This window comes from Propithecus coquereli, unplaced genomic scaffold, assembly GCF_000956105.1.
Source record: "Propithecus coquereli isolate 6110/MARCELLA unplaced genomic scaffold, Pcoq_1.0 Scaffold34, whole genome shotgun sequence".
NCBI lineage: Eukaryota > Metazoa > Chordata > Mammalia > Primates > Indriidae > Propithecus > Propithecus coquereli.
The window spans coordinates 9,118,262-9,145,538 of record NW_012149063.1 but is presented as its reverse complement, the minus strand read 5'-3'; positions in this window follow the sequence as shown (position 1 = coordinate 9,145,538).

Sequence of the window (27,277 nt, the reverse complement as noted above, 5' to 3'; positions counted from 1 at the left end):
AAAAACCGGGAGGCAGGACACCAGCCAGGCCTACCTACCTGAGCAAGAATGGACAAAATGTGTCTGAACATGTTTTGAAAACATTAAGCTCAGCATAAATGAAAGCATTGATCGTAGGTTATAATAGAAAATACAGATCATATAGAGCTAGGAAAAATGAGGTTACTTGGGTTTACTTGTACCCACTTTCTTTCTTATAAATTTATGCCTGCATTTCCAGAATATTCTTAGTGCTTTCTCCAAATAAGCAACCCTTATTACCCTTACTCCTTTCAGCTTTGAAACCATCTGCAGAGGCTTCTTTAAGCTACACTTGCTTTGGCCTCGACAGAGACACATTCTCTTAGAAGAACCATCAAGTATTGACCATGGTCGCGATCAAGGGAAAGCTACAGGGAACTTCTTACCTCCGCCCTACCCACCTGCTCCTTCCTCCACACACCCTTCTTCCGGCTCTCTTCTGCTTCTTCTGGATGGGAAACACATAGCTGTCAGCCACATGGTCCCCGTCCATATTACAGGAAGCTGTAACATCCAGCTGAGATCACAACAACCTCTGGGTCCTTCATTCCAAGCACCTAATTGTACAAGTGGCTTTTGATCACTTTGCAAAAAACAAATCCCTCTCTCCTTCCTTGCAGCCGTATTAAAGAAACATATCCCATCTCCTTATGTCCTAAACAGTCCTTTCTTTGCAAGACATTAAGGGGAGAGGAATATTAGCTGTCTATATAGCTACGATGTGCTGTGAAACTCGGGATGGCATAATACTTGTTGGCTAACAGAACCGCAAGTCTCCAAATTTAATCAAGTTGCTGAGGTTTTCAGGATCTGGATGTTGGCAAAATTTCCCCACATCCCCATGCTAATTTAGATGTTTAAATATCTAGAGAATAGTAAATATAGAATATGCAACTGCAGCATTAAGAAAGGACTGTGGCTGCAAACCTGTCTAACCAGCATGCCCCCTTCTGTCCTCAAAGCTTTCCTTTTGACTAGATGGGGAATAATAGTATATATGCCTCCTTGGTCCTGGAAAGAGCCCTCTTGCCATTCTCCAAAGTTTTCAGGCATTTGTCTGCTGCATAACTGAATTTGTACTCTGTAGATCAGAGAAATGGGCTGATTAGCAATAGATTCCTGTGGATTTGGATCTGCACTTTGCATAATGGAAAAGCTAAAGCCTATTGCACTATACAGTTTAGAAGTATTAATAACTCTGATTCCATAAACCATCTCAAGTTGCTACAATGCAGCCCAAAAAGGGACCATCCCAAATAAGCCTGAAAATAATGAGTCAGTAAAAGGTCAGTATCAGATTTTACCAGCAATACCCATAAAGTTCTTAACTGGAATATGTAACAGTACTGTGCAGCCAAGAGTCCTTTTATATCACTAAAGTAATGATGGCCAACTTAGGGTCTTAAGACTTATCACCAAATGTTTTCTATTGCTTCCCCCAAGGACAAGCCATAGTACAGTATCTGGCTCTGCTGGAGTCACTCAGCTGTGTGAACGGGGGAAGAAAATTTGGGAAGGGGAAATTAAAGCAGGAGGAAATAATAGAAGAGAAAGACCCCTAAAACCAATGAAATCGTGCCATTTGCAAATGTAATTTTCTCTAGAATCTGGACCATGTGAACGTTGGTAGATAAACAAAACTCCCTGGATGCTATGGGAATGAGGAGGAAATGGCTAAAGCCCAGGAGATCCAGAGAAAAGGGTCTGCGTGAGCTGAAGGCGCTGGTGTTTTTCCTCTCATCCTTAAGAGTATAAATTGTGGAGGATATGAACAAACAAAAAGCCCAATGAGACTATTTATGAAGAGAAGCAATAAAATCCACCCAGATAATGTATTACAGAGAAAGGGAAATGAACTTTCCCAAGCAGAGTAAAATGCACTCTTCGTGGGTGCCATGCACAAGATTAACGACGCCACCCTCAGACTCCTCGGTGGCATCTCAGGACCCTGCATCGCAGCTCCCTTTCATTTCATTGGGATGTAAATAATTGATAACTCGAAGGGACCCGAGAAACCCACTGCAACTGAACACAGATATTTTTTATGACATCAATTACAGGGCTAGTGATTTGATGAGAAAAGGAAAATATTTCAAACTACACTTTAATGATCTCCACCAAGAACCCCTAGTGTTCCAAATGAAACGTGGGTCTCTGGGCCTTGATTTTTTTTTCCTTTCTCTCCATTTTTCCTCCTCAGAGGGAATATAAGTTACAGCTGCACAGAAGAGATGGTTAATTATTTTCATGTCTGTACTTTGCAGTAGTGGGTCATAGGCCTCCTTCTTCTAATAGAGAAGGAAAGGCCGGGGAGAACAGAGGCTTGCGGGGACGGTCCCTTGTGTGTGCCACATCAGGGCCACATGTTATATGACAGAGGTGTTGTGGCATTAGGTTTGGCAAGGAGGGCTATGATGATAGTCGAGCTTGTCATTTATGGCATTACAAAACTGGGGCGTGTTAAAAGGACATGGCAAGCAGTACCATTAAGGCTGTTGAAAGGGAGTCAGAGTTCAAGTGTTTGTGCATGAGGCACTTTATGTGGTGATGACTTCTGAATTTATAGTTGTCAGGACAGGGGTAGAGATGTTGATTTGGTCCAAGAATGGGTCTGTCCACACTTGTGTCTGGTTGATCATGAAGTCTAGTTCATTTTTCTTTTTTCATGGCAAAATTCTTGCAAGGCTGCTTACTGCTTCATGCAATAGGTTCAGAACAATGCCTGGAACGTTTCCCAAGAGGACGCAGAGGATGCAGTGCAGTGAGAGCTGTGCTGCATGTTCACTGTGCATTGATCTCGAGGGACTTGTGCCATGAAGTCATATTGGGATGGGGGGCAAAGAGGGCCTGAGTATGCCTCAGAATGAAAGGGGTGGGAGGTAAAGGAGATACTTTAACCTAATTCTAAGAACAATAGAATCTTATTATTCTACTACTCATTACATGCATTTGAATCCACCACAAGTCAAAAAACATACCTTGAAATATCATTACAGGACATGTAAAAAGTCTCTCTGAATTAGCTTATAATAAGTGTTTGAGTGTGTTTCTCCACTCCCAGCGTCATCACTGTTGGACTGCATTTCTTTCTTTCTTTATAGAGGCCTAAACAACCGAGGGGAGAAGTTGGCCTGTTAGTTTAGGATGCCATAGATCTGCCAAACTGCCTGTTCTCATGTTGGAAAGGTACTGACTAGCTCTTAGGCCAGAATACTGAAGCCCTCATACACTAAAGCAATTTAATGCTAAGCTTCCACGTCTTGTAAAGAGCTGTTGACTGACTTGGCTCATAAGTAGGAAGGAAAGGGGCAAATAATGGAAGAATTTTTTTTCTTCCAGTTTTTTGGTGCAAATACACTCTTTTTTCTCTAGTTTCATTTCTTCACCATTCCTCTATATTTTCCTAATATTCTGCACCATCTGATGATGTCCAATAAGCTAGAGGGTGTAAGATCTTTAAAAATGTCAGCAGCAAAGTACTTTTTGTGGCTTTCCTTTCTTATGGCACCAGAAAATAATCCATCTATTTTTATAAATCTTCTAACCCAACTTGGTCTGCTTAAGAAAAATCAGTCTCACTCCAGATAAGATTCATTGAAATGTTCCTAAAATGCTTTCTATTTGCCTATCACACATGACACATTTTTCAGAAGTTGGAAGTGGTTTGCGACGTCTGAGCCTTTTCAGTTTGAGCCTGCAAGCATAGTTCGTAATGAAAACCTGTCAATGGAGTAGATATTTTATCACATCTGTGTTAATTTGGGACTGCTGATTTATCATTAATAAAGCATTTGGCTAGAAAATGATGTCCGTATTTGATGGTCTGGTAACTTCTTTCTCCCATTGTATGCCACAATAACTGCCCAGTCTTATTGTTGCCCATTATAAATGTGTAAAGTTTTATGGACTAAGTAATGTCAAGTGAAGCAGTGTCAAGCAGATCTGGAGGCAAGTCGGGAGCGTTTAGATGGAAAAGGAAGCTGTGTGGTCTATGCCAGCCTCGCTTGTAGTTTTACTGGCTATTGATTCCTTTTTACACACTGATTTAGTATCCTGAATTATGATGCAGTATTTAAATTTAAATACCAATTGAGAGTGCCTCTCCCAAAGGTTACTCTAAGTCATAGCCATTTTTGACTCCGATGGTCTCTGCTTTTTGGAGTGGGTATTTTATTAGACATGCTCATAAAAGGCTGCATGGCAGTTAACTATGCAATGGAGAAGATGTGGGGAGGTTTATAAGTGTCTGGGGTGCTGGGAAGCAAGGAGTGGTTTGGTATAACAAAAATATTCACAAAATCACAGTCTTGAAAGGAATCTTCGGAGGTCATTCGGTCCAGTCTGCTGTCTCTGGATAGAACTATACTTAGAACATATCCTGAAATCTTCAGAAAAGGGGTTCCACAGACTTCCTTGAAAACAAAATTTACTATTCAGCAAGCCTATCCCTCAAGTCAATTGTCCCCAGCACCTCCCCATACCCCTGCAGTTCACACTCACTCACATTTCTCTCAAATGACGGGGCATTGAAATCCCACATAGTCTGCCGCAGGAGGAAGTAGAGTGCAATGTATTGATCAAACTTTTTGAAAATTAAGGGGTCCATAAATTTTTAATTACATATAACTCAGTACACTCCTGGTATTATTTATATAGCTTTTGTTTGTTGTATATACCCTAGGGCTATTTTTGTGAGTGGAATATGCCTGAATACCATGCTAGAACTTCTTTCTTATTGATATCAGGCAAGCTGGATTGGGTTCTAGAGTTTCTTTTTAAGAGATGTCAGTTGCCAATACTGTAAAACACATGTTATATTCCTGTGATATTTAATGTCCAAATATAGGAAAGAAGGAAAAAGACAGAAAGACAAAAAAGAAAGGATAGAGATAGGGAGGGAGGGAAGGAGACTGGGAGGGGAAAAGGAAGGAATCTATTTGTTCAATGACTGTAAGTCCATGTAGAGCTCACCCCCACGATTCTTGCGTCTGCTGAGAGGCCACCCCATTTCTCCCTGCCCATCACTGAGGCAATGCACAGAATGGACAAGGAGCAGCCAGCCAGCCGGTGGACCATGGATTGCTTTGTGCTCCCTGCAGGTGCAGGAAAATCTTGCATTGTTAGGGTTACTCTCCACCACTGGGTCTAGATTCCATGAGGGCATGGGAAGAGCATGTAGGGGCAGTGGAAGAATGGAATGTGATGTTATTCATGGCAATCTAAGATGATTCCTTTCTTGCTCATCTTTCCTTCCAATGTCTTGTGGCAAATCTATTCATTCTTCCCTTATAGCGGTAGAAGAACAAGAGACCCAAATTAAGGCCAAAATAAGGTGTGAATTTTCTCTTTTGCATTGTGAAAATATATAGGTTGCAGAAATGAAATAATTTACTTACATATGGAATCCCCACTAATTAATACTATTTATTAAAATGCAATAATTCACCAGGTTTTATAAAGAGTTAAACATTAAACCTATAACAAGTTAAATATAACTTTTTCTTTCAATCAAAATGGCTAGCTCACTGTACCATGTGTTTTATAAAATTATCACATTTCATCTTTACCCAGTGAGTTAGGCAGTTGTCTTCAAAGTGTGGTCCCTGGACCAGTGGTACCACCCGGGAACTCATTAGAAATGCAGATTTCTAGACTCTATCCAAGATCTACTGAATCATAAACTCTGGGGATGGCACCAGCCATCCACATTGTAAGAAGTCCTCCAGATGATTCACTACACTATAGTTGAGAATCACTGGGTTAAGGGCTAGCCCCATTTTAGAGATAAGAAAACTGAGGCACAGAGAGTTTAAGCAATTTTTCCAGCACTGCACAGCTAGAAATCGGTCAAGGCTACATGACTCCAAAGCCCTTGCTCTTAGACACTAGGTTTGCTGCGTGATAGACATCAGTTTACTTGGGAATCCAGTGTCAAGAATATAGATGTGAGAAATGCACTATGGAGGGAAAATTTAGATTTTTTAAAAAAATTAATAACATAAAGCTTAAAATGTCTTGTTTGCCTAATTTCAGTCTATAAAATATTTAAACTGAAAAAGTTATGACCCAAAATGTTAAACTCAATGTCAGGTAGGTGATGGAAGAAAATGACTATAATCAGGAGGTCCAAAGAGCAGAAGGTTCCTGTCCCCCGTAATGGGGACAGCCACCGAACCCCGTGCACACAGAACAATGCCAGATCAAAATGGTCTCTCAAAGAAGCCAGAAGTCCAAATTTGTCAGTGGACTATTGTAGTTTGAAACATTAGCTACTAACTCATAAACTTTTGGAAAAATTATACAGGTGAAAATCAAAACAAAACAAATTATCACATGGGTTTCTTTTACAGAGTGACATTTTGCAACCACTGGCTGAGAAATCCTCACAACATTTAATGAACCCAGATTAAAAGACTTAAGGGATACAAGGTTGATGAAAAATATGTGTGGTGAGAGGCGTGAGAAATTGAATTCATGGAACTATGCTAAGCAATCGCTTTATCAAACATGTGCCCGGCCCTGATGGCTATGCCGTGGTGGCCGCTTGTGTTGATTCATACTTCGGAACGGTGTTCCTTAATACCTCCATGCTTGCACAGGTTCCACTGGGGTCGTGTGACTGCAGACCTGGTTTCACGAGCGACTGTTTGAGTAAGTGTTGGAAAATTGCCTTTCGCGGTGCATGTCAAGTGTTTATGTGGGCACCATTTTAAATTTTCATTGAGAAAGCCACTCTATGGACTGAAAAACATTCGGAGGAAGCAGGTTTGGAAAGCTTACTGCGAAATCCATCTCAACTGCAAACAGAAGTGATTTTAATGCCTGTTATTTTGGAAGCAGTTCAAAGTTGTTTTTTCCATTGTAAATAGCATTGAAGTGCTCTGTGGAGGCAAGTATTACTTTTTTCTTGGCCCGCTGCACTTCAGTAATGGTTCTTATACACTGAAGGCACAACAATAAGACTCAGGAAGTTATGTACAATATATCGGGGACAGCAGGGGAGAAGTGGGAGGGGAGAGCAGGTCATCTGGTAAGTATAGAGAAGAGAAATTTGGGGGTGGAGAGTCTGTGCATGAGAATATCAGCCAAGACAGAGAACATCTGGAAAACCTGCTCTGTATTATGTGGTCATTCCACAAACTTTTCCAAGGAATCACATAAGGAGAATATTGCATTTTAATTAGAGCTGGGATTGCTCCAGAGAAAAGAGGAAAAAAGAGGGTGGTTTGGTGAACGAGTTGCTTTTTAGTTTGGCTGTGTCCATGAATTGCAATTAACCACTTAGCTGCCTGTAGATGCACACTTTTCACTGTGTGTTCCCGTAAGTCAGGGATTTAATAGAATATCACATTGGGCTCCTGCCCAGCCCTAACCTGTGAAAGGAGAGCAGATGCAATGGGTGAGTGTCAACTGAAGAAAAGAGGTCAAACCTGGGACCGTTTTTTGTGGAAGGAGAGAGAAAGCCAATGGGATATCCTCGTCTCTCCCTTCCTTTTTTATTTATGCCACGTGGCAAATTCATCAGCTATTCTCTAATAGTAAGAAGGGAACAAAAATAAATACAAAAATATAATGACGATAAATAATTTCTTTAAGGTAATATTATTGTTTCATTTTATGAGAAAATACAAGTATTATGCCAAGAAACAAAGTAGTTTATATGTCTTGAACCCTCCTTAATAGTAATTACTACATTTTTTAAAAGCTAATAATTTATTAGTTTTTCAATTAAACATCTAACAAATTAAATAAGTAGTTTTAATGAATCTAATATTATTGGAAAGGAATTGTGATGAATGAAAGAAATGTTTTTTTAGAAATTTTTTAGGGTTTATGTTTCTGTTGTTTACAAACTTATCATTGTACATTTATTGAGCTCCAGCTATGTATTGGGTACTGTCCTAGGGCCTGTAGGGGGTATGAAGACATAAGACCCAGCCACTGCTCTCAGAGGACTCTTGGCCAAGTAAGATAGACAAGGCATAGAGCCTTAATATGCTAATAACAATATAAGCAATGATATATACGATGGCATGTAGCAAATTGCCAAGCTAATTTGTTCAGAAAGAAACGTCAGGAGTTCTGGGAGTGGAGAAATCAGGGATGGCTTCCTGGGGGAGGCAGAATTTGTGCTGGACCTTGAAGGCTGGGTAGAATCTAGATATGTGGAGAGGAGCAGCAGGACCGAGCAAAGAGCGGGCTGTGCTCTGAGCAAGAACCCAGGAATGCGTTGAGTGTTCAGAGGACAAACCAGCACAGCTGAGCTGAGGTTCCTGGAGGCAGCGCAGGGAGGGAGATATTTGAAAGGAGCTAATGGCCAGATTGTATAGGACATGGACAGATACGTAGGACCGTGCTGGGACAAGGATCTCTGGTGTAGGGAATAAAAGCTTACAAGTGAAAAGAGTCCAGAATTAGTCACTAAATATTTCAGGACTACACACACTGAACATATACTAGGAGTCACAAACGTGAGATACTTCCAAATGTGTAAGAAATTTTTTTTTTCAAATAGGTTCTCTTGGCATATGACAGTTCGGACACGATGTCCACTCTGATTTCTATGTTTCTCTTCCTTTATATCCCAGGCCCAAAATTGTTCTGCCATCTAAAATACTCTAAATTCCTGACCCTTTGCAGTATTGACCCCATGCCAATAACACGTCAACCCCTTCTCTTTCCTCTCTCGGCGTATCTTCCGCAGACAGCATTTTGCCCTTGTATATGAGCTGCAGGCTTCCCAAAAGTTGGGGAAATCTTGCAAAGAAGAAACATGGCATCCGATTCTTGGAATCACATTCCATCTACTCTTCCAGCTGTTGTGCATACTTACCGCTTGATCTTATTTAATAAGAAAGCTCAAAATGTTTCCCACTTCAGAACAAAACCCTGCATGCCGTTCCCCCTAGCCTAACCAGAAATCCCATTCTCTTCCTCCTCTAACTCAATAAACCAAATCTAATTGGAAAATAATTATAGAATACACTGATGTACAATTTGTTTCACTAACTCAGTAATTAATTAATATGCTACTTATGGTTAAGAAGAGCTCTTAAGACACAGCACAAATTCCACTGGATGAAAGAGAACACAAAAGACATAAAGCAGGGGCAGCATCTTTACATAAAACAGGCCAGGAGGAAAAGATAAGAAGGAGAAAAAGACAAAATCTATTCGGGCATTTTGAATCTATGATGGGATTTATTTTACCCCATTTGAAGATTCTCCTCTTGCTCTTTTCTGCAAGTGAGGTAGATTATATGTTTTGCAGATGAATTGCCAGCAATACTCACGTAGCTGAATCAAGCTAGTAGATGGACTTTTTTATGATTAAACTTTCTAACCACCAGACACTTTCAGGAGAGAGGATAGTCCTCCTAATCAATGGACCCATCCCCTATCAACTCTTCTTGGTTGATTTGAGTACACACATTCAGTGCTCTTTTGGGTAATACACAACTAGACCCTTTTGCTTTCACATGATTGAATCTTGCAGCAGGAAATGCCTTAAAATTTCCCTTTTATTGTTTCAAATGTGCAGTGCACATAAATTACTCTGGAGATTTCATTTAAAGTGTTTATAAACCTATCTTCTATTTCCCTTTGGAGAAGTGAGAGTTAAAACTGATTTCTTTGCAATTATCGCAAGGAGCAATTATTAAATGATCACTACATAGACCAAATTTTTCAAAAATATTTTTTTTTCTTTCTGGACAAATGAATTTATTGCTCATAGCTGAGTACAAGATACTGGGTGACACCAGGCAATGACACACCAGTGTGCCTTTCATAAACAAAAGGATGTTATATTTTATTTGAATCCTTTCAGCTCTGTCTTATAAAATCTGCTTTTATCTTTAGAAGTCTAGCAAACTCCTTTTTATAGTACCCACCCCCAGGGAAGCCAAAGTGCTTCTCATCTAATGGTGGTGGAACCTCAGATGATCCAGGGTGGTTAATGACTCTATGGCCTCTTTTTCATGAGATTCCTGGTAGCTTTTCTTTTAATCGCTCCTTTCCCTTGGCAAAGCAGCCTTAAAGCATTTCTCCAGCTCAGGCTGGGTGTGCCCACATAAGAACCGTGTTTTCCTGGAGATCCTATGTTTGTGCAGCAACATGGCTCACATTGGCAGGCTAGCACCATACATGACGAATGAGGACACAAAACCTACAAATTCAGCTGATTTCCAATCTAGGGCCTATTCAAAGGAAGTAGTAAATCCATCACAATATTGTTCTTTGCCAGTGTCTACATGTGAGTACTGCTTTATATTTTTATAGCTCTTAAAATGAGGTTGAAAATTCAGTCAAGACTTGCTTCATTTTGTAAAAAACAACTGATCAATTGCCTACCTATTGTCTGCAGCAAAGAATGCACTGTATTAAGTGATTGTGTTTTTAATCCACATTCTTTCATACAGGGATGTTGTGTAGAGACATGAGAGGCTCTGCTCACACGCAGCATAGTTAACTGTTCTAATCTCTCCCTTCAGTGAGTCACTTGAGCCTTTACACTGCATTAGAAATCCCCTGAACTTGGCAAAAAACCCCATACTATTTATGCGAGCTGACTTTTTAGGAATATAGACTTATTGCGATTTTTCTTTTAAAAAAATTTCTTTTATATCCATGAGATTTTCCTTACCAAAGAGAATTAGTCAAGCTAATTGGACTCATCCATTCATAAAAGGAATTCCGATTAGAAAATTCCATTTTATTATGTGAAGCCATATCGGACAAAGATAAGACAAACTGGCTTAAATGAATTACTATTTCAGGACTGAAGGAATTTTCAAACTGCAGAAAACTGAAAGGAACAACTCCTTTCCCCTCTAACTCTTTAAGTTCTGAACTTTACATCCCCGGTGATATTGTCATATTTCAGATTTTAACTGTCTAGAGCCTAGAGGGAAATATTTCTGCCTGTTTTTCTCATTCTATAGAAAACTCATCATGGTACAATACATGTATGGATGTTTTTCAATAAAGATTGTGGTGATAAGGCAAACAGATGCATTCGACATTAGAAAGCATCAAACGATGTGATAAAATAGGTTATAGACTTCCTACAGATCATTTTCATAAAATGGAGACTAAAATTTGCAATGAACGTAGTGGTTGCTTAATAAATGTTTATTGATGGTGATAACAATGTTCGCATAATGCAACGTTCCTCACACTCCTTTGTACGATAGAGTCACCTGGAGTGTTTTAAAAGTGCACATTCCTGAGCCTATCCTCAGAAATTCTGATTCAGTGGGTGTGGGATAGGGCCCAGGAATTTATAATTTTAACCAACACCTCAGGTAATTTGGAAGTAGATGGTCTGCAGGCCACACTTTGAAAAATATCACCACAGGGCATGAATTGTGAAGAAAGCATAATTTATTTCCAGTAAGTCAGGAAGCGCTTCACAGAGCAATCGGGTGACAACTGTTCTTCGAAGAGCAGAAGGAAGATTGCCAACCCAGAAGGAATTTTGTCCCTTTGTTCATTCACACATTCCTTGATTCCTTCATAAAAATCCCACTGAGCACCTATCACTAAGCAGGTATTTTCTTGCCACGCACTGTGGCTGTGCTTTGAGGCCAAGGCACAGTCAGGGATTAGCTCATGAGGAGGCTCATTGTCAGAAACAGAATCATCAGGTGCAGGAGAGCATTCTTTTTCTCCTCAAATGTTCCTTTCTTTGAGGCTGCTAGTTTCCATAAAAGCCTTGTACAAGAACCCGTGGTCCATTCCCTGATTTCAGCATTTTGATTTTCCTTCCTGAACACCCTTTGACTCTGGAGGTTTAAGTGGCTGGCTTTGAGCGTGAGCCCACAATGATCCTACATCAGGAGGGACTCTTTTTTGATGAGAGAAGTAGAGTATGGAAGCCAGTTTAATATTGCCTGGGGCAAAGTGGGGAAACTCTGTATTGGAAGAGTTGATACTTTTGTTCTCAACTTAGAGTTAGTCTTCTGCTAAGGATAAATGAATGGCATCATATACTCACTTTCAAAACATATTGCTTTTTCCTCCTAAAGCTAAAGGCCAATTAAATTTAGCCTTTAAAATAGACAGCATCTTTGGATGTTGGGCAGGGGGGAGGGGGGAGGGGGGAGGAGGGGACGGGTATTTGCATACACAAAGAGTGCAATGCGCACCACCCGAAGGATGGACATATTTGAAACTCGGACTTGGGGGCGGGGGCAAGGGCAACATACGTAACCTAAACATCTATACCCCCATAATATGCTAAAAAAAAATAGGATCCAAAACTCCTTAGAATTTTATGAAAATAAATCATATTTTTAACCACCATAAGTACTACCTAGTATAGGGCTGAGATAAACCAGATTCTTATAAAATCTCTAACATAGGATTATATTAATTCAAAATAGTGGAACATACATCATCAACCAGTATAGGAGAAGCAGAAAGGGATCTCCTTGTTCTAACCCTTAAAGCCCTGATTTAATGCAGTGCCTTACAGTAGGATTGGGTTGACTAGCAGATACTTGGGAACTCTCAACTCAGATTTATGTCTAGAGAAGTTCTATTTTCAGAGATAGTGAAACATTTTTTCAGACCAAATCTTCTGCAAAAATACCTAAATACATTGGATAAAATGTTAACAAAACAAGGTCTCACAAAAGTGTCAACAAACTGACAAGGCTATAAGGAACTACCAGGCCAGAATCTAATGGAAAGTGGGAAGCTAGAGAGGAAAGCAAGACCTGAGCACCACAGATGCTTTTATCTGGAAGATAATTTGCTAAATGTTGTTGGACTTATGCAGAGGTGGGCAGAAGTTAAGGCTCAGAGCCAATGCAAGAAGGGCGTCTAAGAAAAAATCCTTTCCCACATTAAATGGGGCCCACAGACTACATCCTCGGAGTACGTGTCAACCAGAAGTCAACTAACCTCTGCTACACCCAGAGGTAGAGAAGGGAAAGAAAGTGTAGAAAAGAAAAAAGAAAAAATCCATCTCGAGACATTAGCCAGAGGCCAGCCTCATGTGGATTTGCACCTGGGTTTGTACTGCCTGGAGGTCCCAGACAGCCTCAAATCCTGTATTTGGTTCAGGGTGGCCAAGGACTGGTAATACTCATAGGTGCCAGGCAGAAGCAAAACCTCTCTGGGGAAACTCACCTTCATGATAGTCCTCAAAGACTCCCACAAATAATTTTTCAAAGACAATGACAAGAACATGCACAAAAGTTACCAAACACACAGAAACAAGGCACCCTGAGCAAATTTGTTCTCTGCTGGGCAGCCCTATACTGCGCCCCACAGAGGGAGGATCGCTGGGAGAGGAGAACACACCCGCCCAGCCCCACTGGAGCAGGCGCCCTTTAGTGCATTTCATGTTCGTTGAAAAATTTCTGTAGCTGGAAAAGATTAAACACCACAGTGTCACGGGATTTCTAATTGCATGACTCATAGTGGCACCCAACTCTCTGACAATTAGGAAGCCAAACGAGTAAAAGACATCAAATTCCTTCAGGTAAGAACCTAATCTAATTTGGGGACAAATTTTTATGTGTAAGGAATTCAAAGAGCACATAATTTTCTTTAGAATTTAAAAACAACACCCCAACTTGAAGAGAGGAAGGATTTAGTATTTTTATCCGTTTATTAATAAAAGGATAAAAGGCAAAACGGAGGTGGGAAATAGAATCCCAGGTGGCAAGGAGGTCCAAGGCAGCACAGGAAAGTGGTCTGTGGTCTCCTCTGGATTCTATACAGCAAATCACCTTAGTCCAACTGCTATCATCTGAATTCATCAGTCCTCTTGATTTTGTTCATGTGTTTTAGATTCAAAAACTGTATTTTGTCAGAATTCTTCACCCTTAATTTTAAAACCATGTGTGTTTTAGGGTCAGTTTAATCTGCATGTTTTCTATTTTCTTATAATTAAACCATCCAAATATTGTTCTTTAAAAACTATTTGATGTCCACAAAATATTCTGAACTCTTTCAATAAGTTTCTTAAAAGTGTTTTTATCCTACTTAAAAACAAAAGTTGCCCTATGTCAGAAGTTGACCTGATGCAGAAACCAAGAATCCCCTTTAAATTCCAAAAACCTTGAAGTCTGAATAATTTCTGAACTTGGAGAAAATGAGTTCACCCATTGCTAAACTCTCTGCGTTGCTAAAGAAGACATTTGGAGCAAAGATGAGTTCCATAAGAAGGGAAACCAGGCTGCAAGAGAAACTGAAGGTTTGTGCATTTAGCTAAGGTCTCTGAGGAATAACTGGAAGCCTAACTTGTCACATTGCCATCCACAGAGCAAGGAAAAACTCAAATGCACATCAAATGTTTGATGGGACTAAAGAGAAATGTGATGTCCATATGAAATAATATTTTCTCATAGCTCTAAAAAACAGTGGAATATAAATGTGTGGATTTCAGCACATCCAGTTTTGCTCTCTAGTCTAATCCTCTGTTGTTGGCAGCCCATGGAGAATTCTTCATAAATTTACCAACATTGAATAATTAATTCCTCATAAAGGATAAATGAAATCTGTTATTCTCTAACACTAGCTCCTGTTATGTAGAACTGCGGATTTGCAGTGACAGGGCCAGTGGCTGGAGAGGGTCTTTCACAGAAGGGCACGAGGACAGCGAGCCGGGAAAGCGAGCCGGGCTCTGCAGAACGCTCTCTCCTTTGCTCTGCCCGCGTTGACAAGAGCCCAGGAACTGAGCAACGCTGTGAGGGGAAAGCTCTCCAGTCAGACTCCAGGGTGCATTCAGCAGACATTTCCAGGGAACCTATAAATACCTCTGTCCTGAGCAGCTCACAGCTCTCGGAGTGTGCAGGGCCTGTTATCACCAAGCATCAAATCCCAAGCAGACAGGATGCAGGGGCTTCCCCAGCCAGGCAGCTGGCACGCGAGCTCTAAGGAAGAGGGATCTGAGTCCATTTCCCGCAATTGTTAGAGAAAGATGGTGGCCTGGCCTCTGGGTAAGTTAGAGTCCTATGTGCATTACTGTTCTCATGTGATTGCTGGGATCTCAGTTTATCTGGGCCTTCTACAGAGAAAGCCCTCTGCTTGGGTGCCTGGGAGAATAAAATTTTAATTTTTGTATTATTGTTAATAGAATAACTTAGTCATAGAGTGCTTCACAGTTTGCAAAGCTCTAACACCTGGATTAAACCTCATTTGATAATGTTTGTTGATTTTGATAGCAACAGCAATGACAGTAATCATAACAAGCATTATTAGAGCTAAGAAGTAAGTTTAGCAAAGTTGCAGGATACAAGGTTAATATATAAAAATTAATTGGATTTCTATACACTAGCCACAAATAATTGGAACCTTTCAACAGCTTTATTAAGATACAATTGACATATACACTGCACATATTTAAAGTGTATGATCTGATCAGTTTTGATTTGTGTGTGTAAACATATACATATATATACACATACACACATGCACACACGTACATATATGCACACCCATGAAACCATCACCATAATCAAGGAAATGAACATATCCATCACTCTGAAAGATTTTCTCGTGCTCCTTTGTAATCCCCCCCTCTCACCCCTCCATGCCCTTTCCCCAGCCCATTAAGACTTTGAAGTTGTCCCATAGCTCACTGATGCTCTGTTCTTTCTTATTTTTCAGTAGTTTTTATCTCTGAGTTTCATTTTGGATCATTTCTATTGCTTCAAATTTTGCTATTTTTTTCTCCTTTAGTGTCCAATCTGCCATTAATTCCATCCAGTAAATTTCACCACTCAGATAATGTAGTTTTCATCACTAGAAGTTCAATTTAGATCTTTTTTTATGTTGTTCATACCACTACTTAACATTTTCATCTTTCCTCTAGTTTCTTGAACATATGGAGTACAGTTATAGGAACTCTTTCAATGTACTTGTCTACGAATTCTATCATCTGTGTCATTTCTGGGTCAGTTTCAACTGAATACATTTTCTCCTAATTATAAGTCACGTTTTCCTGCTTCTTTGTGTATCTGATAATTTTTCAGTGGATGCCAGACTATGACTTTTACCTTGTTGAGTGCCGCATATTTTTGTATTCCCCAGTATCCTTAGTTCTAGGATACACCATATTACTTGGATACATTTGGGTTCATTTGGGTTACTTGGATACATTGGGGTCTTGCTGTAAATCTTATTAGGTGGGTCCAAAGCGGCATTAGCCTAGACTAATCTTGTCCATACTCTGTGAATTATGTCTGTGAATTATGAAGTTGGTAGGAACAAAAACTACTCCTGGCACTGTGTGAGCTCCAGGTATTGTTTACTGCAAACGTTTTGGGGGATTCTTTTCCTGGCCTCTGGTAGTTTCCTCTCAAGCATGCACTGACCAGTCTCCAGCTGAAGGCTCATGGGAGCTCTCTGCAGATCTCTGGCATTTTCTCTGCTCCCCAGTATGCTGACCTACAAACTCTAGCCACCTGGGTCTCTCCAAACTCCCACTTCTATTATCTCAACTCGGAGGGACTGCTGGGCTCTGCACAGCTGCTGCTATTTGAGCTCCAGCCTGGAAACACTGTCCTGGTGGTGAGCTGGGCAAACACAGGGATCACCTCATTTTTCCCCATCACTCAGAAATCACTGTCTTCCATTCCTGATGTCCCGTGACTTGACGGCCACCGTTTTATGTATTCTGTTCAGCCTTCAATTGTTTCAGTTGAGAGGAAAGGTTTAATCCCTGTTACTCCATCTTGGCTGGAAGCAAAAGGTCCACAATTGAAAATTGAAATTGAAAAAAATACTATTATAATAGCATCAAAAATATAAAAATCTTAGGGAAAAACTTAATACAATGCATGTAAAACCTGTACACTAAAAATTACATTTTTGAGAGAAATAAAAAGTAGACCTAATAAATGGAGAGATGAACTGTGTTCAGTTATCAGAAGACACAACACCGTTAAGATGTCACTTCTCTCCAAATTGATCTGTAGATTCAATACAATTTCAATCACATCCCAGCAGTCTTTTTTGTAGAAATTAAAAAGCTGATTTAAGAACATATATGAAAATGCAAAAGAAGATCTAGAAAGTTAAAATATTCTGAAAATAAGAACAAATTTGGAGGAATTATGCTAATAAATTTCAAGACTTACTATTATAGCCGAGCGTGGTGATGCACGCCTGTAGTTCCTCCTACTGGAGAGGCTGAAGTGGGAGGATTGCTTGAGACCAGGAGTTCAAGACCAGCCAGGGCAACATAGCAAGAACCCCATCTATAAAAAAATAAATAAATAAAACAAACAAAGAAAGAAAAACTATAGTAAAAATGGTTTGGTATTGGTGTGAATATAAACATATCGATCAATGAAATAGAATAGAGAGTCCAGAAATAGACCCTCATATCTATGGCCAAATGATTTTCAACAAAGGTGCCAAGGTAATTCTTTGGGGGGAAAGATAGTCTTTTTTAATAAACAGTCCTGAAAAAATGATCATCTAATATGAAGGAAAAAAATTTAGACCCATATCTCACACCATATACAAAAATTAACTCAAAATCAATCAAAGACTTAAATGTAGTATCTAAAACTATAAAACTACTAGAAGAAAACGCAGGGGGGAAAATCTTTTTATTAGGATCAGGAAAATATTTCTTAGAAGGAACACTCCGAAATCAATGAATCATTAAAACTATGATAAATTGGTCTTTATAAAAATTAAAGCTATAACAAAGAGTCTGACTCCATTTTGATGTTTGATTTTGACTGCTGACAGCTTTCAAGCCCCACCACTTCCCCTTCCCCTCTGCCCCACATCTGGGCTAGCTGATAAGAAAACCCAGGTGCTCCCACCTTTGTTGCCAACGGGAAGTTCAAAACATGCAAGCCCTGGCTGTCATGCACAGGAACCCTCACTCCAGCCTCATTCCCTAATCACAACAACAGCCGAGCCAATCTCTTTTCTCTATTCTCTCAAGCCATTTTTGGACCTGCTTGGGAGCCTGCTTTGCTCTTGCCAGAAAGTCTCATTACACGAGTCATAAACCTTTTCATACCTTCTTGGTGCATGGGGGGTGTCATCGGTCTCAACATTTAAATCAAATTTGAGGTGGGGTATCCATCCTGTTTCTGTTTCTGTGGGATAGCCACAACAAAAACCTCTACACTTCAAAAGATACTTAAGAAAATAAAGAAAGGCAAGCCACAGAATAGGAAAAAATATTGCAAATATCTCCATTTATATATCTAAAGGACATTTATCTAGAATATATAAAGAACTCTTTCACCTCCATATAAGGAAACAACAAATCCATTTTACAAATAGACAAAAGATTTGAACATATTCTTCACCAAAGGAGGTATATGAATGACAAAAATTCACATGAAAATATGTTCAACATCACTCATCATTAGGGGAATGTAAATTAAAACCACAAGTAGATATTAGTTCATATCTACTAGATTAAAATTACAGAGACTAATAATCCTGAGTGTTGCCAAAGATGTAGAACAACTAGAAACTTCATATATGACCAGTGGAAATGCAAAATGGTGTAGCCACTTTGGAAAGCAGTTTGGAAATTCTCGTGAAATTAAACAGACTTACCATAAACCCCAGAAATCCTACTTTGAGGTATTTACAAATAAAAATGAAAACACATATCCATACAAAAACTTGTGCTAAAATGATTATAGCAATTTGCTCATGATAGCCAAAAACTGGAAACCACACAAACTGGTGAATAGGTAAATAAAATATTATGTATCCACATAGTGAAATACTACTCGGCAGTGAAAAGGAACTTACTGTACATGCAACATCATGGATGAATATGAAAAGCATTATTCCAAGTGAAAGAAGCCAGACACAAAAGACTACACACTGAATGATTCCATTTACAGTCATGCATCATGTAACAGTCATTTTGTCATTGTGTGAACACCATAGAGTGTACTTACAGAAACCTGGGTGGTGTAGCCAACAACACACCTAGGCTATATGGTACAGGCTATTGCTCCTAGGCTACAAACCTGTACAGAATGTTACTGTACTGAATACTGGAAGTAATTGTAGCACAATGATAAGTATTTGTGTATCTAAATGTATCTAAACATAGAAAAGGTACAATAAAAATACAGTATAAAAGATTTTTTTAAAAAGGTACACCTGTATAGGGCACTTATCATGAATAGAGCCTGCAGGACTGGAACTTGCTCTGAGTGAGTCAGTGAGTGACTCTGAAGACCGAGGACACTATCATACACTACTGCACACTTTATAAACACTGTACACTTAGGCTTCTTTCTGAACACTGTTCAGAAAGAAAATATTTTTGACAGCTGTGTAATGTGTTTGTGTTTTAAGCTAAGTGTTATTAAATAGAATGAAAAAGTTAAAAAATATTTAAAAGTTTATCAAGTAAAAAAGTTACAGTAAGCTAAAAGTTAATTTAGACACAAGGACAAGATCTCAGAGATGGCAAATGACTTGCCCCAAACCACACAGCTACTTAACCAGAACCCAGGCATTCCGGTCTAGGTCAGAGTGCTTTCCCAAATACGACATCGTGGCCCTGATTCACCAGTGCTAAGTTTTAATATTGTGTTGGAATTTAATTATCGAACATATAAAATTTGTCTGCCTGTTTTACAAAAAAAAAAACCAAAAAACCTCCAAATTTCCTCAATTTTTATTTAATCCAATATTAAAATTCTCGGAAAATAAATTGTCTTCAGATTTTGACTCCATCTCTAGTGCACCTGCCCAGCTACCCACTTACCTCAGAGCTTGGGCTTGAAGCACTATGAGGAGAAGTTTTTAGGTGGAACATTCATGACTTCAACAAATGGTTATCAAATTTCCCCTGTGCCAGGTATGTGCTAGGCACTAGGAGTACAGCAGAAACAGGCTAAAGTCCTTGTCCTACAGTTGTTCCACAGTGACAGGCGAGGAAACAGGTGCATACAGTAGAGCGTGACAACTGCCCCGATGAAAGCCAAGAGACACCCAAAGCAGTCTTGGGGGCAAAGAAGGGTCCGGTAAGGCTTTGCCTAAAGACATACACACACTCACACACACACATGCACAGCTCCCAACAGAGGTCATGACCAACTCAAGTGGCACCAAGATTACCACAGGTTTGCATGATTGGGTGGGGAGAAAAATATCCTCCTGACAGACCCCACAGACAAGCCAGTGGGGCTCTCAATATAGGTTCCACGCACTCTCCTTATGTGATGCCAAAGAAACATCATTGCGTCTTGAGCAGAAGGAAAAGGAGAACTGGGTTGTTCAAGAACGGGAACTGATTTAAAATTACATCCTTTTCTGTGATTTTGCAAACGGGGAGCAAAATGCCCAGATGAATCGGTCAGAGCCTGGATGGGCAGGATAATGGCCCTCCAGAGAGGTTCACGTGTGATCCTCAGAACCTGTGAAGACGTGACCTTATGTGGCACAAAGGACTTTGCAGATGTCATGAAGGTTAAGGACCTTGAGATGGGAAGCTGACCCTGGATTATCCAGGTAAGCACAATCTAATTACAAGGATCCTTAAAAGTGAAAGAGGAAATCAGAGAGTCAAAGGGAGGCGTGGCTATGTAAGGAGAGTCCAAGAGGTGCCACCTTCCTGTCTTTGAAAAGGGAGAAAGGGGCTGCAAACCAAGAAATATGGATGGTCTCTAGGAGCTTAAAAATGCAAGGATTCTACCCAAACTCTGCCAACACCTGATTTTAGCCCAGTGAGACCCGCATTGGAATTCTGAACTATGGAATTATAAGGTAATATATTTGTGTTTTGCAGCAGCAACGATAGAAAATTAGGACAGAGTGGTGTGACTCCTAGACTCAATTGAGTGAGTTAAAAGTGTGGTTGAGAAGTAGTTTCTGGATAAGTTAATGACATACAAATAGGCTAATATCAAAGAGAACCATCCGAACTGTTTTCTTTGTGTGTATGTGTGTGTGTGTGTGTGTGTGTGTGTGTGTGCAAAGCTGAATTTTAGTTATTAAAAAAATGTGTTTCCATGGGTGGGAGGGATTCCTTAAGGGAGTTGTATGCAGCTCTGCAGAAGAGGATGGTCGACCTCCACAGTGCAGGAAAAAGTGCACACGGTGACTGTCGTGTGCATCTTCTCCCAGTGGGAAAAGACAGGTGATGCCCAGCAGTGGCCCTGAGAAGCCCTAGGGAGGAGTGGCCTGGAGCCAGGCCTGAGCGCTGAAATTGCAGCATTTATTCTCTTTCCAGTTCCCTGTGCCGCTGAGAACATACCTGAGGAGACAGATAGGTTATTGGGGCAATAAAACCCGGAGATATGTAGTGTGAGACTCATTACTTGCTTTTACTGTCCAAACAATGAAGAAGAGTAATTTGTAAGTATTCTTTCACAATGAGGTTGGAAAAAAATTTTTCTTCCTTCTTCTTGGCTGTAAAAAGGCACCCATGAGGATAAGTGGAATTGCATCATGAATTTTTCCTTTGTCCTCAGCAGGATCCTGGTTTTGCGTTTGCTAAAAGTGGGATTTATGTGAAGCAGGCTCCTATTCTCTCTCAAAGTTCACCTACTGGCGCGGATCAAATAATAATGGCTGCGTGATAAAGTACTTCTGCCCTTATGATGTAATGGAACTGCCCCAAATGTAAATACTTCAGAGTTCTTTTCCATCTTTGCTTTCCCTGAATACAAATCATTTGCTCCTCTATTTTATTTTCCTGCACCCTTACTCTTTGCACCCCTGCTTTGTTCATGTTCCTGGAGATGAGGTGTTGGGTTTGAGGACACAATATCACAAATCCCTAGAATTGGCAAAGTCTTCAAGCGTTCATCTAATCCTCCTCTTCGTTCATCTAATCTGAGACTTCACCCAAGTCAGCCGAGGTGTAGGATGTTTCCCATATTCCTAAATATGCCCTTGGAGACACTTAGGGCCTGAATTGAGTTCCTCCAAATTCATATGTTTAAGTCCTAAACCCCAGTAAGTCGGAATGTGACTGTATTTGGAAATAGGGTCTTTAAAGGTATAATTAAGTTAAAAGGAGGCCATTAGGATAGGCTGTGATCTGAATGGTGTCATTATAAGAAGAGGAGGTATGGACACAGACAAGTGCAGAGGGAAAACCATGTGAAGACACAGAGAGAGGATGGCCATCTACAAGCCAAGCATAGAGGCCTCAGAAGAAACCAACACAGCTGATACTTTGATCTTGGACTTCTAGCCTCCAGAATCATGAGAAATTAAATTCCTGTTGTTCAAACTGGGTGGTTTGCTGGCAGCCCTAGCAAACTGGTAGAGAAGCCAAAGCCATTAGTCTGTTTACTGTAAGGAGAATTCTCCTTATGTCTTATAAAAATCTCACTTGCTCTAAACAGTGACCTTTTCTATTTGTTTGTTTGGTCTTTTATGGAAAGGTCAGCAAGTTCTTTAGAAAGTATCCTGAACACATTCAGGGCATGCAAAGTGTTAGACATAGAAGGGGCGTAGAGATTACCATTGCAGTCACTTCTTGTTCCAGATGAGGAAACTGAACCTCAATGAGGTGAAGTGACTTCTCCAAGGTCACACTGCAACTTGGCAGTCAAGCCAAGGCAATGGACACAGGTCCCGGACCCCTGCCCCACTGCTTTCTGACTTATTCCTGAACAACTAGAAAATTTTCTAAAGAAACCAACGCTGGGAGAATAATGCAAACCAAGTGGGTGGGGAGTGGAGGGTGGGAGCACAGGTTACTGGATATGGTGGTGATGGGCTCTAATTTTCCATGATAATAAAACTGTGCAATATTTTAAACTGTTCCAGATCGAACAGTTCTGGACCTAGGTTTCATAATCACTTCAGAGGATTCCGTGTACTTTTAACGAGCTACCATTATCTAATCCTACAATCTTCCTTTCCCCTGGAAGTTGGAAGGCACTTTAATGAACCCATCCTGCCACGATGGCTCACCTGACAAGACACGTCACCTGTGTGACCCCAGCTCGCCTCCTTGCCTCTGACAGTCCCTCCCTCATCTGTCCTCCATCTCACTCTCTTTTGCCCCAGAAACTTCCATCTCACATCTGTCTTTTTCTAGAAGCTCTTTGAAGAACAGCAAGCTCTATATAAATCATAAAGTAAGGAAAGACACAGTTTTAGTATCTTACTCTTCTTTTTCCCTTTTCCTCTTTTTCTTACCCACCTCCAACCCCTCACACAGAGGAGTGGCAGGGTTCACACGGAAAACTCAAAGCCCTGAACTTCCTCAGAGTTCTCTTTCACTGGAGCACATTGAATCTCCCCATTGCCCTGCACCCTGGTGCCCACCAAAGCCGACTGCTGGGGGCCGAAGCAAGAGCCTGTGGTTGTGCCCTGCAGAGGCCCAGCAACAGCAGAGGGAGGCAGAGCCTACAATGTAGGGGTGAAGGAAGCCCATTTACTAGAGCACAGAGGAGGGGCCGGAGCTGAGCTGGGTTATGACTTCTCAACTATCAGACGGACAGAACTGTCCTATGCTAACCTTCTGACTCCTCATGCTGAGGTTCTCAAAATGAGTTCTGTGGACCAACTGCAAGAGAATCACATAAGGGATCACTAAAAATATATACTCTCGAACTCCATTCCAGACTCACTGTTTCAGCAGCTTGCCACAATCAAGGCTCATAGCCTTTAGGACACTAGCCTAGTTTTGTTGTATTTCTTTTTTAAAAGAACTGATATCGATATTCTATAATACCAAGAGACTTTGGTCATCTAGTTATTTTACTGCCTCTTTATTTAAAGAATTATTTAGCGTTATTTTGATACTATCCAAGCTCTTAGTTTAGAAGGTCACCCTTGCTTTTGACAAGAGCTAAAAATGTTTATGAAATCAGAATCTCAGGACTTGGGCCTTGGAGCCATTAAGTTCATTAAGCCCCCGGTGAATGTAGTGATTCTTATATTCACTAAAATTGGAAAACTACTTCCTCTAGTTTTCTTTCCTAGTCCTTTTGGTCAATATTGTAGAGAAAAGAGGGAGAGAGAGAGAGAGAGAGAGAGAGAGAGAGAGAGAGAGAATGATGACTGAAAGAGGAAGGAAGGGAGGGAGGAAGAAAGGTCTATCCTCACTTTAGGCAACTAGGTTCAGTTTGGGCTGCGCTTGCCCTACTGAGCAGAGGACTGTCACTGCATTTTGCTCTGTCTAGCATCCAACCTCCTCCACTCTGGGGTGAAACATTCACCATGCATGCATAGTATTGGTGGGATGCAGTGTCCTGACTCCTATGGGTGGCTCAGGAAGACCGAGTTTCTCTAGTCCCACCCCTGGTAGCCAGAACTTGAGCTTGTGAGTTCATGCAGCCATTTAATGCTTCCACCATGACATTGACCCAGGGGTAAGTGATGGGTTTGTAGCCATGGGGACAACATCCTGTAAGAGCAGTGACAATATGTTGGCCAGATCACATTGCCTGTCATCCATTTGATAATGGTACCATCTAATAATTAGACAATTTGGTACAACAGTAAGCTCTGAGCTAGTCATTGCAAAACTCTGTTCTAATCCTGGCTCTGCCACTGGTGAGCTCCCTGACTCTAGGCAACTTGCTTCATCCTCCCAGGACTTATGTGAATCATTTATAAGAAGAAAAATCATTCCCCAAAGCTGCTTTGTAGAATTGTAGTGAAATTCCGAGTTTAAACATATGCCTGCTTTATAAACTATAAAATATTAGAAATATTAGTGGAGAGTAAAGTTTTAAAATGTATACCTATTCTCACAGAAGCGAATAATTTCTGCTCACCAAGAAGTATTTTTTAGAAAGAGATTCTTGGCTTTCTTGTGTGATTTTTTAAATTAGCATTCAACTTGCTGATTTTTAACATCATGAGTTTTTGTGTTTTACTATGTCCTTGTCATTTCATCTGTTATCAAACAGGCAAATTCCACAAAGGAATAAAAGCATTAAATAAAATGCTATACACACTTCAGTAAAAGCAATGGCTTCTCTTCTCCTGAAAACAAAATAAAACAGAACAAAACCGCTTTCCATCCATTTCCCAACAGCTGTTGCCTTTTAGAGAAACCAAATATTTTTGGAAAAGGCCACAAACATTCTGGATTCAAGTCATTTATAAGCTTTGGAAACGTAACATGCAGTCAGCTTGCCAGTCTTAATCTCGTGCCAGTCTGCACTTCCATTAAACACACCACAACTGCATCATAAAACAGAAAAGGGAAGAATTTATAAACAAATAAAGCCGTTAATTGGGGCAATAAAATAGCAGTTCCCTCTCAAGTGTGGAATTGGTTGGTCTCAATGTGCAGAACTCTGAAGTCTGTTTTTCAGGGGTCTAGCGACTGCAACAGGCAAACACAGACCAAAAAGTTCAGGATTGCTCCTGGGTCCACAACGCTTACTTCCACACCCACGTCCCCAACCCCATCTGTCCTCTCACCTTGTGTGGGCTACAGTCATTCCAGGGAAATGACCAGCTCCAAGCCTACCACTCTCTCGATCTCTGTGCCATGGCTGGGATTCCAGTTGACGGAGGGAATGCTAGGAGATCCAAAGCTATGGCTTCGTCCACCATAGATCACTTAGGTAGAGAGATGGAGACATTTTCTTAGATGTGCTTCTCTTCCCTGAGCCATACCATCTGGGCACTAGGCAGTGCAAAAACCCAACGGTGCAGCTCTCTCATGCACGGTCAAGAAAAGAGTAGGCTTTGGAGCCACAGGAACTGGATAAGAATCCTGCCATTGCCTCTTACTTGCTTTATGACCATGAGCAAAAGCAAGATCTTTAATCTGAGCTTTGTTCATTTATTTATTCAACATATATTTATTAAGCACCTACCACATACTAAGTAAGCACTGATCTTTAGATTTTTAGCAGTTAAATGTTGATGCTAATTCCCTACCTCGGAGGGCTGTTATGAGAATATATATACACACACACACACATTTATGTGAATATGAATGAGGTATGTGTGTATACCCTAACACATAGTATGTGCTCACAAATATTCACTCTGTTCATTCAAACAGCAGATAAGAAGCAGTAAATGTATTATGAATAGAATTAAAATTATATCTTTTATGGTATTGCTTTATTCAAGAAAGAAAGAGAGACAGAGACTTCTAGTGTCTTCCCCTGTCAATGATCCCTGGCTTCACTCATGTGAACCACAGAATGGTCAGGGTGGATTTCCAGGCAACAAGGGGTGGCTGTGACCGTGGGGTGGAATACAGCCAACGGGGCCACGTGAGGCGCACTCATGACCTTTGCCTTGTTAACACTCAGGACCTGCACTCTCTCCCACCCCTGGAAATGTTTACAATCCGTTTATGTAATCAGATGCACACTCACTATCTAGCAGGAAATTGTGCCTCTCCATAGAGGTCTGGCTTTTGGTATGTTTTGTTTAAACTCTCTAGAGATAAACTGCCATTTACCTTTGTTTAATAGCCCTCATAATATGTAGACTAGAGCTGTACCCCAAAGATGCTCAGTTAGTAACTTACAATACTTACGAACAATTACTTTCTAGATTTAAAAAAGAATGAGATTAGTACATAGTACCCTTGTAAACTATTTCCCAGGTCATAAGTCAACCAAAGGGGAGGAAATATCTGGTAGTTAAAATTTGTGTGAAGCCCACATAAGTGTTTGATACCACTTGGAATCTTTCTTAGACATAGCAACCTCATGCGGACTGCTGCTTCAGAAAACGTTGACCAGGACACTAATGTTAGAACCTAACATTAGCCCTAAAAGGAGGGCCAAGGGCATGGGGGGAGAAAAAGCACTTAATTTCTTCTACAGGTTAGTATCTTAAATACTTAAAATTCAAAGGTTTCTAGGCTACACAGGCAGTATTGTGGGTTAACTGGTTTCCAAACGGGCTGGATTTGCTCAAACCTAAATGAACCTTTTATTCTTGGAAGCATGTGTGGCTAGAGAGATTGAATCCATGTGTCTAATTCATTTGCACATTGGCTGTAAAAACATCTTTAAGTTATACCCTGGAACAGATCTGTAAACCTTAAGCAAGCACACCTTCTCTTCCACCTAAAGACCCATTGAGAAGCTTTATGGGTGGTAGTGCCCTCTTCTTGTTCCTAAGTCTTGCCAGCTCTTGTCTTCTCTTGCATATAAACAAAGTTCCAGTGAACCAGGAGTCATTTAGAAGGCAGTTGGAGTGCTGTCCTTTCATCAGCTCACCTGGTGCTCTAATAAAATATCCAAGAGGCCCACATCTGGTAGGTAATAAAATACAGAGCGGAATGAAGACGCCTGGCTGTGGAGGTGCTCTAGCCACTAGACAACGCCATCGCAACATTATTTCAACCACA